The sequence below is a fragment of the Brienomyrus brachyistius genome, chromosome 10, assembly GCF_023856365.1.
Source record: "Brienomyrus brachyistius isolate T26 chromosome 10, BBRACH_0.4, whole genome shotgun sequence".
In the NCBI taxonomy this organism is placed as follows: Eukaryota; Metazoa; Chordata; class Actinopteri; order Osteoglossiformes; family Mormyridae; genus Brienomyrus; species Brienomyrus brachyistius.
In genome coordinates this window covers 14,816,076-14,830,699 of record NC_064542.1, presented here as the reverse complement: position 1 = coordinate 14,830,699, position 14,624 = coordinate 14,816,076, and the positions used below count along the sequence as shown (strand labels likewise).

The window sequence follows — 14,624 nt, the reverse complement described above, 5'->3', positions numbered from 1 at the left end:
AGAAGATGTCCAACTGCCACGTCCCTTCCTGAAAAGCCTTCCCACATGTCCCAGTGAAGCTACGTGCCATCCGAAAAAGTACACATCACCTTCCAAGGAACACGTGTGCTACTGCCAGGCCAAGACGACTATAGCCGCTAGAATGAGTGTCAAGATTTACCAAAAAAAGAAACACTCAAAAATTGTCAAAAGGTCAGGCAAGCTAAGTTTCGGTTCCATTTATAAACAGCCTGGCTTTGTGATGAACAACCCCCCCCCCAGCTAGTGGTTATCCTCACAGCAGGCCTCGCAACAAGAGAAGCCAGGCCAGAGGCAAGGAGAAAGTGGCAATCACAAAACAAAAACAAACGAATGGAACCAATTAAAATACAAAACGAAAGTTGTCTCATTTAACCCAACTCCACCCAGAATGCTAGGGGTCACCCTGTAACACAAATCCTGGGATCACAGAGATCATGACAGAGAAGCCCAACAAAATCACACAAATCCTGGCAATTTCTAGACAACTGACTGAAACTCATAAAAACAAACAGCAACGCTGAACAAACACAACAAAACCCACTCTTCCTTCATCCTTTAGGAGTGATCACGCAAACGGACAACAAAGAAGCATGCAGCCCCCGCCCCTGGACTCACGCAGATGGATTGTTATCGCGGAGCAGAACGAACGAGGAGAGAACAACTTCCACACGTCGGGTCCCCGATGTCTGCCTCAGAGCTCCAGTTTAAAACCGCAAAAGAACAGCGTGTCGTATCCCCACTAAATGCCCCCTCCACATGCCACGACCACCCCCAGTGGCCCCCGGACCTGCAGAGCTGGAGGTTCCTCAGACGGTGGTGAGCAAAGAAGCCCGTGTCAGCTCCGAAGGGCGTGGAGGGAATCTGGAACACCAGCATTCCTGTCTGGTGCACAAAGGCTTTGGGCAGCAAGTCATAACACTTCCTGCCAGGGAACAGGCCCTGCCTCCTGTGTGTGTGTGTGTGTGTGTGTGTGTGCGCGCAATGAGGTGAGGGTGGGGCTTGTTTTCAATGTTCCCCTTCACTTCCAGGCAGACTTGGAACGCGGACCCATTTTAAAAGTGCCCCCATGTCAACCCGCACAGTTTCTCCATCCACACACAAACACTTGGAAGGAGGGAGCAGAAATTAACGCACCAGGCCCAGCTCCTACCCCAAACACCCGCCATCCCCCCCTTACAGACGGCCCACAGTTGTCTCGCCCCCTCAGTCTGGACCAGTGCATTTCAGCTGCCAGCTTCTCTCACTGGGTCTGTGCTGGTCCACTGATGCACCCACGGATGAGACACTCGGCTCTGCATTCACCTGAACCACTTCCAATCCCCACATCCCCCTTTGGGCTGTATTTTGTTGCTGTGATAGTCATTACGGTGGCAGTCTTGGACAATATCCTGTTTCCTCAGGATGGGGGGGGGAATTTAAAAGAAGGATTTTTTTCCCCATTGGTGATTTTTCTTTACCCTTAAACTTACTCCAGCTCAGTGTCTCAGTGATGCAGTCTCTGCCCATATCTTGGTTCTTGCCGTGCGACCTTGATGTCCTCACTCACAGCCCAACACAGATCAGCCCCGACAGCTAGAAATGCTTGTTCCAACAAATCAAGCTTAAACCAAAGGTGCATTTGTTTCCATGGTCTAGATCATGGCTTTATTTTGCACATGCACAGCTGTGGAGGCTGCTGGCCACTTCTCTCCTGTTTGACTCAGCATTCCTTTCTTTTTCCCAGGAGATATCAACCTACCCTTTTTCTGCAATGGCTTCTGGAAAGCTAGTTATTTAACCCTACTTGTTAAAAAAAAAAAATACATGGTGTCTATAGACCACCTCGGAGCTCTGGAAGAGAGTGATTCATATCCTGTGCTTTGCACTCCCCTCAAGGGGCAAGGGTACAAGCTACACTAACCTATAAGTGCAGGCCCGAGTTGGCTGGTCCCTTGAGGCAAACACACACTGTCAGCCTTGCAGTCACCTTCCTCCACCTGCCGTGGTCTTGCCATCCCATAACTACCAAATCATCGATGTGCGAGATCTACCACAAGGAGACCTTTCCCATGCTTCTGCATGAAACGCCAACATGCCATCCAAAGTGGACATGCTCCGTTCAAAGTACACAGAGACCGAGACGCAAGAAGTTCACAGATGGGGAAACCTGAAGCCTTGAAACACTGTTACGCTAAATCCAAGCTGAACAATAAGACCCGAACAACAAACAAGTGCTAGGCCTGTCGTAGACTCCAAAAAGGAAACTTCCATCCCAAAAAGGGGTGGAGCCTGTCTCCCATGGCACAGACAAAGTCCCTGCTACAGCCATGGAGCCTAACTATATCCAGCCCCAAAGTGCACAGTGGATTCACATCCTGCGACAAAAACAACAGGCTAATGTCCGGGATGCGACTGGTGCCCCATGACATTTACCAGCCTGCACATCTGCGCGAGCCTTGATCGGCATTCTGCTGCAACTGGACCTGCGCAAACCCCAAAGGAACAATTTCAAGGCCTTGCACCATTAATCTCAGCAATCCTCATAGCCGGGGCTGCGGGCTATCCCAGGCTTTAAAGAAAACCTTGGGTTAACTATGGTGTTCACTTAGACAGCCTGCCTCATATGGCCTACATCACAGAGTCAACGTCAGAGTGCTCGTGGGAGTTTTACTTACGCAAAAATATTCTGAGGGCAGAAGGAACAATCATTAGTTCAGAGAGATAACCAATCAGATTGTAGAGGAGGAGAGTCCAAGCAACTAGAGGAAGTAGGACCAAGGCGTCTGATTAGCTGATTCTGCCTCCTCTACAATCTGATTGATTATCTCTCAGAACCAATCATTGTTCCTTCTGCCCTCAGAAAAATATTCTGTGAGCAAAACTCCTAGGAGCTCATAGAGCCATCTGCAATAGACAAATCACATAGACCACCACTAAATTCTAACTGATATCCTGCACTCAACATAAAAGGCCTTTGCACAAACATTTAGCACTTTAAGCACAATACTAAACAATATTACACAAGTCAATGTCCGGCATTGTATGGAAATCAATATAGCAAATGAAGATGAAAGGAGAGCACCTGTTAACATGTACACAGGGTATTTCATTCAGACACCTACTCATGTTACAACACTACACACTGGAGGGATTCCAAGACATGTTCCACCTTGACGTTTGGTACAGGAACTCAAAGAATGTGCACAGGAATAGAGCATGTAGACACAAAGGCCATGCACAGGAAGCCTTATGCACCTGAGATTCAAAGGGCCCCAGTCTAAATTGCTCCAAGTAACCATCTGCTTCAGTGCATTTAATGATGGGCTTTATATCCAAAGCTCGGTCTGCCTTCATTTGTATGACAAAGGTGGAGCTCCTTCACACCCAGTCAGTTAGGCGTGTCAGGAAGTCAGAGAAGCAAATTACTGCTTGGCAGCACAGGGTATCGTGCCCAACGGAACAGATCATGCTCAAAAATAACCCAAAGCCAAAGAGAGGACGACAATCCTCTTCAAGAGAACCATCCATTTGAGTCATCTACAACGGACACCCAACGCATTCCTGCATGAAGTGATCCTGCTTTTGCTCATTCGTCTAGGCTTTCTCCCATCCAGTGTTATTTTTTCCAGATGGATGAACAAGCAAATACTGCACTAGAGTCAGGAGGGAGCTCTCTTCATCAACGTGTGGACAAAACATGGAAAACATCTAAAAGCAGCCACCATTGGACACAATCGGCACAATCTCCAGCGATCAAAGTCAAAATAGCTTTCTAGTTCCTGCCACTCATCCGAAGAGGTTTCACCACCTACCACCTTAGAATGTAACACTTAGAATCATGTGCTGGTTTCCATTTGCAAATTTAATCTAGTCCTTTTCCAGCCACATGCAGAATCGGAGAAAAGCTTCCTAAGTGCCAAGCCGTGTTTTCAGTCATTAGTATGGAAATACAGGAAACGGCATTCCATAGCTCTTCCCAGGGATAAAAAACATACCATTCTCATAAATTACTACTGTGCCTTCAGGCCCATTCCAGATAGAGAGACTAAGCTTAGATGATTAAGTAACCAACATACCATAATACCTGCAAAAGTAAAATCCGGTACTCAAACAGTATAGATGGCATCAAAATATCATTCTGCCAAAAAGCATACATTTAAAAGGTGGTAGCCTTGGCTTTGAGGGATTCCAACATGTAAACAGGGGAAGATGTCGTTGTGAAGAACCTGACAATGTTACTATGGTAAATATGGAAACGAACAGAACAATGTAGTATAAATAATATGTATGGAAAATAACTGCGTCAATTAAGAAGATACAAACACAAAATAGAATGGGTGGACAAGACCACTTACGCTAGTTCAAAAGATCATCTTACAAAGTCTTCACTAAGGTTTTTACAAAAAGCAGACCAAGACAGAGGCTGTCCTTGCTGCTTGAGATAGAAAAAAATGCATCGGCTCCCCACACAAGGTCAGGTTTATCTGAGCTGCAGACCCCAGACATCTCATCGTGGATGACGTGCTGGGAGAGATTAAGCGGCAAAGCCAAAAACCAGTCAACCGCAAACAAACATCTCTTGCAGGCTACATGAGTTGAAATGGTTCAAGGCAAAACTTCAGAAAGTCATACTAAACTCAATGCAAGCTGCTCTTTGTAGAAGACAAGAGCGCTCTGTTAGCTTGGTGGTCTGGAATGACACACACACAGAAATTTGGCAACAGACAAAGGCATGTCACACGCATACCGGCAATCCGATTGTGTGGAGGTGATGCAAGACAACCCAATCACAATTGGATTATTACCCAAGATCCTTATCATCAATTCAACTGTCACTGCTCCAGGAAGAAAGCATAGAAAATTTGAGCATGACAGACGTTCTCAAGAATAAATAATTTTTCTGGATGCAAAATGCTTTGCACAGGGATTGAAGACACTGAACCTGCTTATTCCACCTATTTGCTCAGGTATTACACATTATTGACATTACTATTGTTTTCAGTCTAAGACAGAGCTGAAAGAAAACAGACGTTCCTATACAACTGTACAATTTGATCATTGTCAAAGAAATTCAAATGGCTGGAACAGCACATTTCAAAGAGAGAATGAAAACTTCCATCTTGTATTTCAAAATAAATACAAAAAAATTCACTCAGACCTCACACCTGTTTGCCTACCAATCCCTACATGGCATCTGCAGGCTTAGACTCGGGTAAGTCAGCATCCGAAAATGGGCTGAAGCACTCAAAGGAAGGGTAACAACACTAATACTGAACAAATAAGAACTTGCCTGGTGAAACTCTTTATCATGTAGCTCTGTTGCCTTTCAAAACACAGCCGTAGAGACTGGAAGTCATAACCTTGAAACACAACGGCGATTTTAACCATGCACGATGCAAGCATAAAGAAAGAAAGAACTATAACAGATTTAGTTCCTATTGGACAGTGGAAAATACAAGTGTACCTCCGGAGGTGCCTAAGTGAGACCATTTCAGTGAACAGACAATGAGGAATGAAAGCCAGGGAGGGCCAGCGGTAGAATGAAACCAGTTTAGGTTTCCAGGAAGAGACGGGTCTTAAGATGCTTCTGGATGGTTTTGAGGCATTCTGCAGACAGGATGGAGCTGCATCGCCCGTTTGAAGGACCACAAAGCAGGAAAAAAATAAATACAACAAATCACCAGATAATATAGATCATACAGGGCAGGATGAAATACAGGCCCAGGTGTCATGCCCGGCTCGTACGATCCTCGTGCGTGCCACACCCCCCTGATTATCCACGTGTGCTTCCCTGATTGTACACAGCCGTACCTTGTTGTCTCGTCTATTTCAGTCCGTGTCGTGCCTCAGTTCCTGGTCTGTCATTGAAGTTAGTTGCCGTTCGATGTTCCCTGTGTCTGATCCCTCTAATAAACCCCTAGTTTTCCCCATATTCTGCCTGCCTGCTCTTTGCCCGCTCGCTTACCTGAGCGGTCACCCGTGCGACGGCGTTCATGACACCAGGTGAGCAACTCAATATTATGGGTAATAATATTTTGGCTTACAATTGGCTGGCCCCTCCCCGGGACAGGCTCCAGACCCACAATGACCCAGTTCTGGATAAGCGGTTATAGAAGACTGATGGTTATATTAGTGGCTGGATACTTTCATTGGGTCCCAAGTTGTCACACCTCATAAATGATATTATAGGTCACTGACAGCTTCATTCTACTCCTTGGCGTGATAATGAACCTTGCCATTACATGGAACATCAAACTCTAACAAGCTTTCTCGTTCTTCAGCGAGGAAAATATGATACACATTGCATTAAAGGCCTGCTCGGAGGCGCTGCCATAACAATGACAAAGCTATATCCTGAACAAACAACCCAACAGCACAGCCATTGTCTTTGCACAGTTTAGCCTACAAACAACATTCAGGCAGCACCCTGCATCTATGTCGCCACTGAAGAGTAAGCATTGCAGCTTCCATTCAGCTACACAATAAACCCCCACTGATCACCAGAACTTTAAAGCCTCACAGCACTCAAGCCGACCCCATGGTTTAATTACACGCACAAGCCTACATAGACCGCTTGCAGTACATTGATGCAATTATGCTATAATAACCACCCACCTGTAATAAAGTGTGAGCAGCGTGGACTAGAGCAAACATCACAAACGACATGAAAACTGAGCCACCCGATGGGCAGTCAGAGCTGCATTTCTGAACACCTCTAATCACTGACGTTTTTATATAGGGACAACATCTGAAAGCGTATTTTTAAAAAAGATCTGCCTGCTCACAACGCAGTCCATTACTACAGCGCTTCTGGCCCCCAAGGCCTGGCATTTCTGTGGACGCGGATTTGTATCCCTCGACTTCTCCGTTCAGTAATTTTTGTTCCAAGGAAAAATGACTCACTTCTTTTTTTAGAGAACATTTGGACGTGAAATGATCGGAATTTGCTTTGAATTATACCACAGTAAATTATGGTTTCACAGTATAGCACCGACTGGACAGGCCCATTGAGATGAAATCATGCTCCAGTGATCACTGGCTTTCTTGAACATGCAAGCTTACATGCACAAGCTCCCAGAAGTGCATACAAAATGAAAGCTGATACTTATATTAAAATACCATTGATCTTTAAGGAAATAATGCTCTTTCTTACAAACCTGTACCACTGGACTGCCAAGTCAAGTTTAAAAATAAACTCTGAGAGAATAGATCATTTCTAATGCCCTTTAAGAGTAATGTTAACTAAAATCAAGTGAGATTTAATCTAAAGAACTTTTTGATGGGGTTTAGCAGACTTCTACATCGTTAAAAACACTCAGATGAAAAACCAATAAACTGGAGTATTAAAGTGCAACTGTAAATATCATCCAAGACATTAGATCATAGTGGAGTCCTCAAGCCAGAATTTAATGCAGAAACCCACCCAAATATAAAATGATATACAAAAAAATGCCAGTGGTCAGGAGCTTGGAAGGGCAGAAAACACCCGTCTCTGACTGTCCTTATTTTGTCGTGCTGGTGTCGAGCATCACCCACGACGACATTTTGAGACGGCTACTCCCTGCACTCTTCCTTCTGTGCTTGACAGGCATGTATCCCGCCCTGGGTGTGGTGATACCGTCCCAGACGGCCCAGGAATTAAGATCCTGCCATTTCAGACTCAGTAAGCAGTCATCTTCCAATCTGGGGGTGGGAAAGTTCACAAATCATTTTATTGGTTACTTTCCACTATACCTAACTCTTATAACTGGAAGCTTCCGCCGATGTCTGAAGACTCACCCGACACAGGGATTTGAAGCCCAGCTTTGATGTTTTAAGCTGCTCAGAAACACCTATTAAGCATTTTGTTCCAGTCATAACCCCCCACTGCTTCTGTTGTTCATTCATTAAAAAATCTGCTTTGGATTCCAGGCTAAACAACTGACTAATGAGCATTACAAGACTATCTGAAAAATAAAAACAAACACACATGTCCTTTGCAAACTGACGAGTTAACCCCTGCCCCGGAGTTAAAAGAATATGCCACAACAGGACCCCTCCAGGCTACATACCTACCCAGTGCTCTGTACACGTCTCCCTCTGAACCCTGCATACATTTCAAACACCACAAAACCTCATGTGAACTTCCTCTCCTGAAAGGATCTGATGGTTCTGAATTGCTGAGCCGGATATCCTTCGAAAGAGCCTCTCTTGTCTCCGGTCACCCCTGCTGTGTGATCTGCTGGGAAATCACTACAGTGCAGAGCATGCCATCTAACCAAGCAAATGGGGGGGGCGGGGGGGGACCATCGCCACGATTCAATGCAGACCTGCAAGCCAGTGGCCTAAAAGTTCTGTGCCGCTGCAGATCGCACTTTCCATTTACCTGAAACGTGACAAATGTGATCCGGCAGTGAACTGATTCACACGGAATGTGCTGCAGGAGCATCTGCTGAGGCTTTCTGCCCAGGCTGCACTTTAATGGTCCAGAAAAGAATCAGACTGCAGTCCAGGACAAGCACACTTGGTGAAAAGACCACGAAAAAAATGAAGGTGCAGGAAGAGGCACCGTTCTGCCTACCTCCCATGTCACACGGAGGGGCCATGCTGGCTCTAACCAGACTGGGTCATCCGCTTCCACTAGACCAACAGAAAATTCCCCTCGAGCCCACAAATGCTGATAATACCTCACAGTGTTTGCTATGCCACGTCGAGGTCACATTTGGACCACTAGCATTTCTGGCTGGAGAAAACTGGCTGTTTTTGAGAGCTGTGGAATATGACCTTGCTGTAGCAATAGTGTGTCAAGGTCTATCGAACATGAAGGGGCACTGAAAGGGGGGGGGGGGTTTAGCATGACTCCAAGGGCCACTGAGTGACAGGGATCATAAAAAATTTGGAACCTAAGTGGATTGGTCTGGGCTACTTTCATGGGGCTTCAAAATCTCTAGCAGCACCCCTGCCCACCTGTCTCGGTGAAGTTCCAGATGCAGAAATGGACTCACTACCACGACCTCCGCACCTCCTCAACGGTTGCAGCACTTGACCTGACCGCCAGCAACCTTTGATTTTCACAGAGCAACACTGATTCGGGGTCAGGGATTCCATTCTTTTTCATTAAAATAGATAAAATTCTCATTCAAAGCCACTTCAGAATGCATCCCAAATCAACTACAGGATGAGAGAGAGAAAGTCCACAGCCCTGTGATAAACCCTAAGGTCTACACTTTCTGCGACCAAACCTGGAGAGCTCACAATAAGCAAATCCTGCAGAAATTTAAAAAAAATCCTACATGGAACAGTGCCACTCTGGAAGGAGACCATAACTGCATGTTATGCCAAGCAAGAAGCTCAACAGTTGGGTGTGGCACACCACAAAACCAGTCAGGCAGCCAATCAGAGAGATGGACCGAACACGATCCAACAGAAACCATCCAATGAGGGACATCAAAGGCCTCAGGGCACACGCTGACCGAAAAGACAGATGTGTAGGTTTGGGCAGTACATGATCTGCTAAAAACAACCAGGGACAAAACACACGTATAGCCAGAACTTCCAGCGTACTTTCCATTTCTGAATATGGAATGTAACTCAGGAATGCTCCGTGCATGTGGTGGCGCTCAAAAAGCTGCCAGGTGGTTACAAAACACGTTTGAAAAGACGCTCATCCCTATTGATTTAGATGAGCCTCGGGACAGCGAAAGCATTCCGACTATCAACTTTTGGAATTATTTCTCTTTTATTGGCCAGTAGTTTTATAAATAGTCAGGAAAATTCTCAATAAAACCTCGAATTAGACATCAAATACAAGCGAAGAGAAACACTGATCACGTTAAACCTGCCAAACAAGCACAAAGCCAGGCCGTTCGAGATGCATATCAAATGAGGCTTTTTCCTGAGGGACATTATAATGTCTTCAAAGCTATTAGACCACGACTTTACATAGAAGCCAAGCAGAAAAAAGGATTAAACTGAGTTACCAGGACACACAGAGCAGTCCATCAACTCCAGCGCAAGCAGCAAGCCAATCTTGGATCTTAAAATAGATGCACGTAATACGTTAAAATCAGAATTATTTTAGATGGACCATCACATCCGAGAAAGCACAACCAGCAGGTATCCCTGCCCTGCTCTTCAGCTCACTGAATGAGGACGCCCTTTATCGCAGAAGGCCCTAGGAGCCAAAATCACTGCTGTCATGCATCGCATGCTGATTTTCCTTCAACGCAAAACATCTAGCCACAACTTCCACTGACGTTTGAGGGCGGGGGGGTATATTTAAACCACAAAAAAAGGAAAGAGCTAAGCATCTGTAGGATATAAGAAACTGCAGATGTTTCCAGGGTGTGGTCAGATCTACATGCACTCATGCATCATTTCATATATGAAAATTATTTTTAATTTTCACACTTTCTTCTTTTAAAGAACTGGCACACCCAGTATATTTTTGTTGTTCTCCAAATACTGCAGCAAAATGACATGCGACAGACAGATGGAACTCTCTCTGGCTAAACCTCCTAGACTCGGCATCCAGGATGCGGGCAAATTCTCACCCGCCACCAGTGCGTGATGATGTTGCCAATGACGCAGTCATAGCACCATCGCCCTTCACTACGATCGGCGACTGAATACTTCAAGGTGAAATTTGTATCCAAAGATAAATGTAAATACACGTCCAAAGCTGAATTCACCAGGTTCTAAGGGAGTCAATTTAGACGAAAATAGGGTCCAGTCCAAGCTGCTGCACCTATACATGAAAACTGCTGAGGCTACTGGCCCCTTACGAGAGCTTAGAGGGTAACCTGGAATGGAGGGACATGGGGGACAGGGTGACAAATGCACAATTCAGGGTTTCTCCGAGCATTTTACAGGCACAGTCTTGCCAAGACTCTCAGTTAACAAGAACAGCTTGGTTTATTGTGGCAGCAGACAGAATTAATAAAAGCTCGGCCAGTGGAATGTGCAACGGCGGATACATCGGCAGTTTAAAATTATGCCTTTGCCACCAACCAACCCCCCCAATCTCCCCATACCCCCCCCCCCCCCCCCACACGCGTCCACAGGCTTGTTTTGTCAGCAACAGAAAGCGGCTATCGCTAAAAAAAGTTATGGATGGAAACCCTGACAGGAGAATAAGCCACGTCTTTGCCCTCAAACCAGACACTTGGGGGGGGGGGGGGGTGACGAGTTGCCTCTCTGTCCCAAATATTAAGTATTCTAACTCCTGACGCTCTAGGAAGGAACAGGGACGGGGGGGGGGGGGGGGGGGGGGTAATTACACTTAATGGAGCAGCCTGTTTAAGAAACAGACTGACGGAAGAACACAAGGTGACATTTTAAATTAGAAACGACAGTAAGAAGTGACATGTCTGTGAGGAGAGCTGGGTGCCAGGCGTCTCCATAACCATATGAAGCGCGGAGTAGGGGGCGCTAGGGTGGGGCGGGGAGGGGGCCAGTGCAACAGGCTTGGGGAGCCCAGCTGGTCAGTGGACGTGAAAGTACCAGGGACATGGGTGGGTCTCGTCAGCTGTTCAGTGTGTGTGTGTGTGTGTGTGTGTGTGGGGGGGGGGGGTTAGTAGCGGTGTTGGTTTAGATGCAAATGAGGAACCACAATAAACGTCTTGTTTCCCCAAAGTCAAAATAATTGCTTTAAATAGTTTTAAATAGTGCCCAGGGCTGCCAACTCTCACGCATCTGGCCTGACACTCACGCTTTCCAAGTCTCACACAAGAAATCTTATGGAAAATCTATATTTTTCCATTATAAACCTAATATTAGCTATGCCAAAAGTGTAGGGGTGGGTTGCAAACCCCACTGACTAATTTACAGAGTAATACAACTGTTCCACACATGTAAATGCTTGTGCGGAATTTAAAATGTCATACTGCCCAGCTGACCAAAGTTGGCAACATTCTGACCCATGAAGCTTAAAAAAAAAAAAAAACAGAGAGGGACATTCCTACCTAACTACAGCAATGAAAAGAAAGGCGTCATTGTAAAGCTTTGACATGGCCGCGGTATATCGTATAACCTGAGGCTAAGCCCCCGTCTCACGGCGCTCATATCAAGTTCCACAATAACGCCGGCGAACTTCCTGTGAGCTCAGCTGTCTTATGGCGTAACAAGCTGCCGGGCTGTAAGGAACCAACCGCCACAGCTGGCAGCTGGATAACAAAGCGGGAGGAAGCAGGTACCGATTGACGAAAAGCCCAAGAAAAGGCTACTATGATACCTATAACAGGAAGGGGAGGGTGGGGTGATGGAGAAACAACAAGGCAAAAAAAAAAGCAACAATAGGATTGCCACATGGAAGAGGCGTTCTCCTGAACGGACTGGTTCGGCAGGCGTGCAAAGCAGCGACTGTCCATCTTCATCATCTATGTTCCTGACTCCGGCACGAAGACCATGCGCAAGCCGACGCGGGCACGGGAACGCGCCTCGTGAATGGAGGTTAAAAAGTGATGCGCGATAAATTATTCAAACACAGGCAAAACTTAATGGACTCGCAAAACGCACAAACATAAAACAGCACTTTAAATAAAAAAAAACATAAATTTCGTCCGAGAAGCGGAATAGCAGCATATATATTCATACGCACTATACCTTCTTCGGACAGTCGAAGGACACCTCCTCTATGGCCGATGTTACTTTTATTGTTGTGTGGTGACAGCTGATCCTTAGGTAGTATTTTTATAAATATCAATAACACGCAACGACGGTTTCTTATCACATTGGCCGCTTTTACATTTTGCAGTTTGCAAAGCGTGCGGCTGGATCTCCAGATCGGATGATAAAAGAGCTCCGCCGTACAAAATCCATGATGTAACCGTTCCATAATAATCTATAGGAAATGACTCGGGCTTGAAATATTTTAAAAGGGATGCCGGTGTCTTTATCTAAAATGCAAGTGAAGGAAACGGATGGTGCCACTTTCTTGTTCTTTAATCATTGCGATAGTGATGGCTTTAATGACCATATTGGCAGCAGAGACTGCATGCCTACGTGGACAGGTAGAGAAAACCAGAGAGCAAACGTCAGAAATTATGCGTAGCAAAGGGAAAGCGGCTACTTCGTAACCGGAGATACCAGCTGCAAGATCGCCGCCTTTAAGCGGCCGCACCGGGATAATCGCATCGCCGCTGCCTGGAGGAGACGCATGGTAACTGCGGGAAACTCATGTTCCACCGCTTTCTCCGGACAAGGGGTGCAGCACCGGGCAAACAACACTAATCGAGGAAAGACGCACTCCAGTCTCAATGACCGCAGTCAACACGTGTATATTAAAGCCGTGCCCTCGCCACCGCGTTAGCTAATCTTGACAGACAAAAGCCGTCAAACTACTCCCTTTGCTGTATGACTTAAACTGATAACTGTCTGGTTTTTCGTTGTACAAAAAGTTTCAGAAGTAAATAGAGAAGCGCCCCTTTAATCTTCCAGAGCTCAGCAGCCAGTCGATTAATTAATTGCTTAACACATCCCGTACAGCTGATCCAAAACGTTTACTCCCAGACGGGATTTGGTATCAATAGATGGTTTTATAACTGCGATAGCTGCAGATTATGGAAACGAATAGTTGTGAAAGGGAATAAATCTCAATCAGTTAGTAAAAACTATCATCACCATTGGCTCCACGTGCAAATCGGACAAACAAAAACAACATTTTCTGCGGAAACTCAACGCGCCTCTCACCTTTAGATCTGCTTTGAAGAAAATTCCTGCGTCGTCCAGCTCCCAGTTCATCCAGCGACTTCCTCCCTGTTCCAGGACACAAACCAGAAGGCTGAAAAAATGGGGGACCAGAGCCGCCGCCCTCCGCTGCTCTGATTGGTCGGAAGCCCGCGAGGTATTCCTAACCTCCGCCCGTGATTGGATATCGCCTTGTCAATTCATCAGGAATTCCTCGTCCTTTGGTAGTGGACCACGCAACATTAGTTTTAACGTTCGTGAAGGATGCATTTGTGGTAATTTTGATCGGACTGGAAAAGTAATGTTTTCCATCCATGCAGCGTTCAACCGTTTATCCTGGATGAGGGAATGGGATATATCTTATCCCAAACAGCAAACACTTGAGGCAGACTACCCCCTAGATTGGATGCCATTGATACGTGCACATACTCTTAGACTTAATAGGATAATGATGTAGGAAAATTACATAGGATGGGATGGATGGCGTGTCTTTTAGTAAGACATATGCATACATCTTTATTTTTTACAGTCAGAGCGTTTGTTCACCTAGACACGAACGTAATGTTTCAGCTGCATTATTTAGTTAATGTCATTACTTCTTTCGGACCATTACCAAAAAGACTGTGGTTTTTAGTTCTCTTTTTATTCTGTAAGGGATTAACTAAAGAAGAAACCATCGCCGCTTTCTGGTCAGGCCCACAAAGATATAACCAGCTGTGCTGGCATCCAGCATGCAGGAAGATAAATCACTGTCGTTTGTGAAACTGATGAGCATCCGAAGACACAGCACACAGGGGAACTGAAGCAGCCGTCTACCAACTGAAGGTACGGCCAGAAGTCAATGTATTGAGTCAGCATGGTGGGAAACAGCTGGAAGAAACTGTGGAATGGTGGTGGCTCTGCTGAGGTGGCCATTCAATACGTTGGAAAGGAACACATACAGCTGTGATGTTACTTGA

At 45.8% G+C, this 14,624-nt stretch overlaps 1 protein-coding gene across 3 annotated transcripts in view; it reads right to left on the bottom strand.

Moving 5' to 3' along the window:
* The window catches only part of pls3 (plastin 3 (T isoform)), a 30,120-nt gene extending 16,337 nt beyond the window's left edge, over positions 1 to 13,783 (bottom strand). The window contains exon 1 of one of the 3 annotated variants that reach the window (XM_049027339.1): positions 13,669 to 13,783. The gene's annotated coding sequence lies outside the window, so the exon portion shown is untranslated. Of the gene's footprint in view, positions 1 to 636; positions 786 to 808; positions 961 to 13,668 lie in introns of those variants that run through there. The other 2 variants (XM_049027337.1, XM_049027340.1) reach the window with 2 other exon arrangements.
* Positions 13,784 to 14,624: the final 841 nt, after the last annotated feature.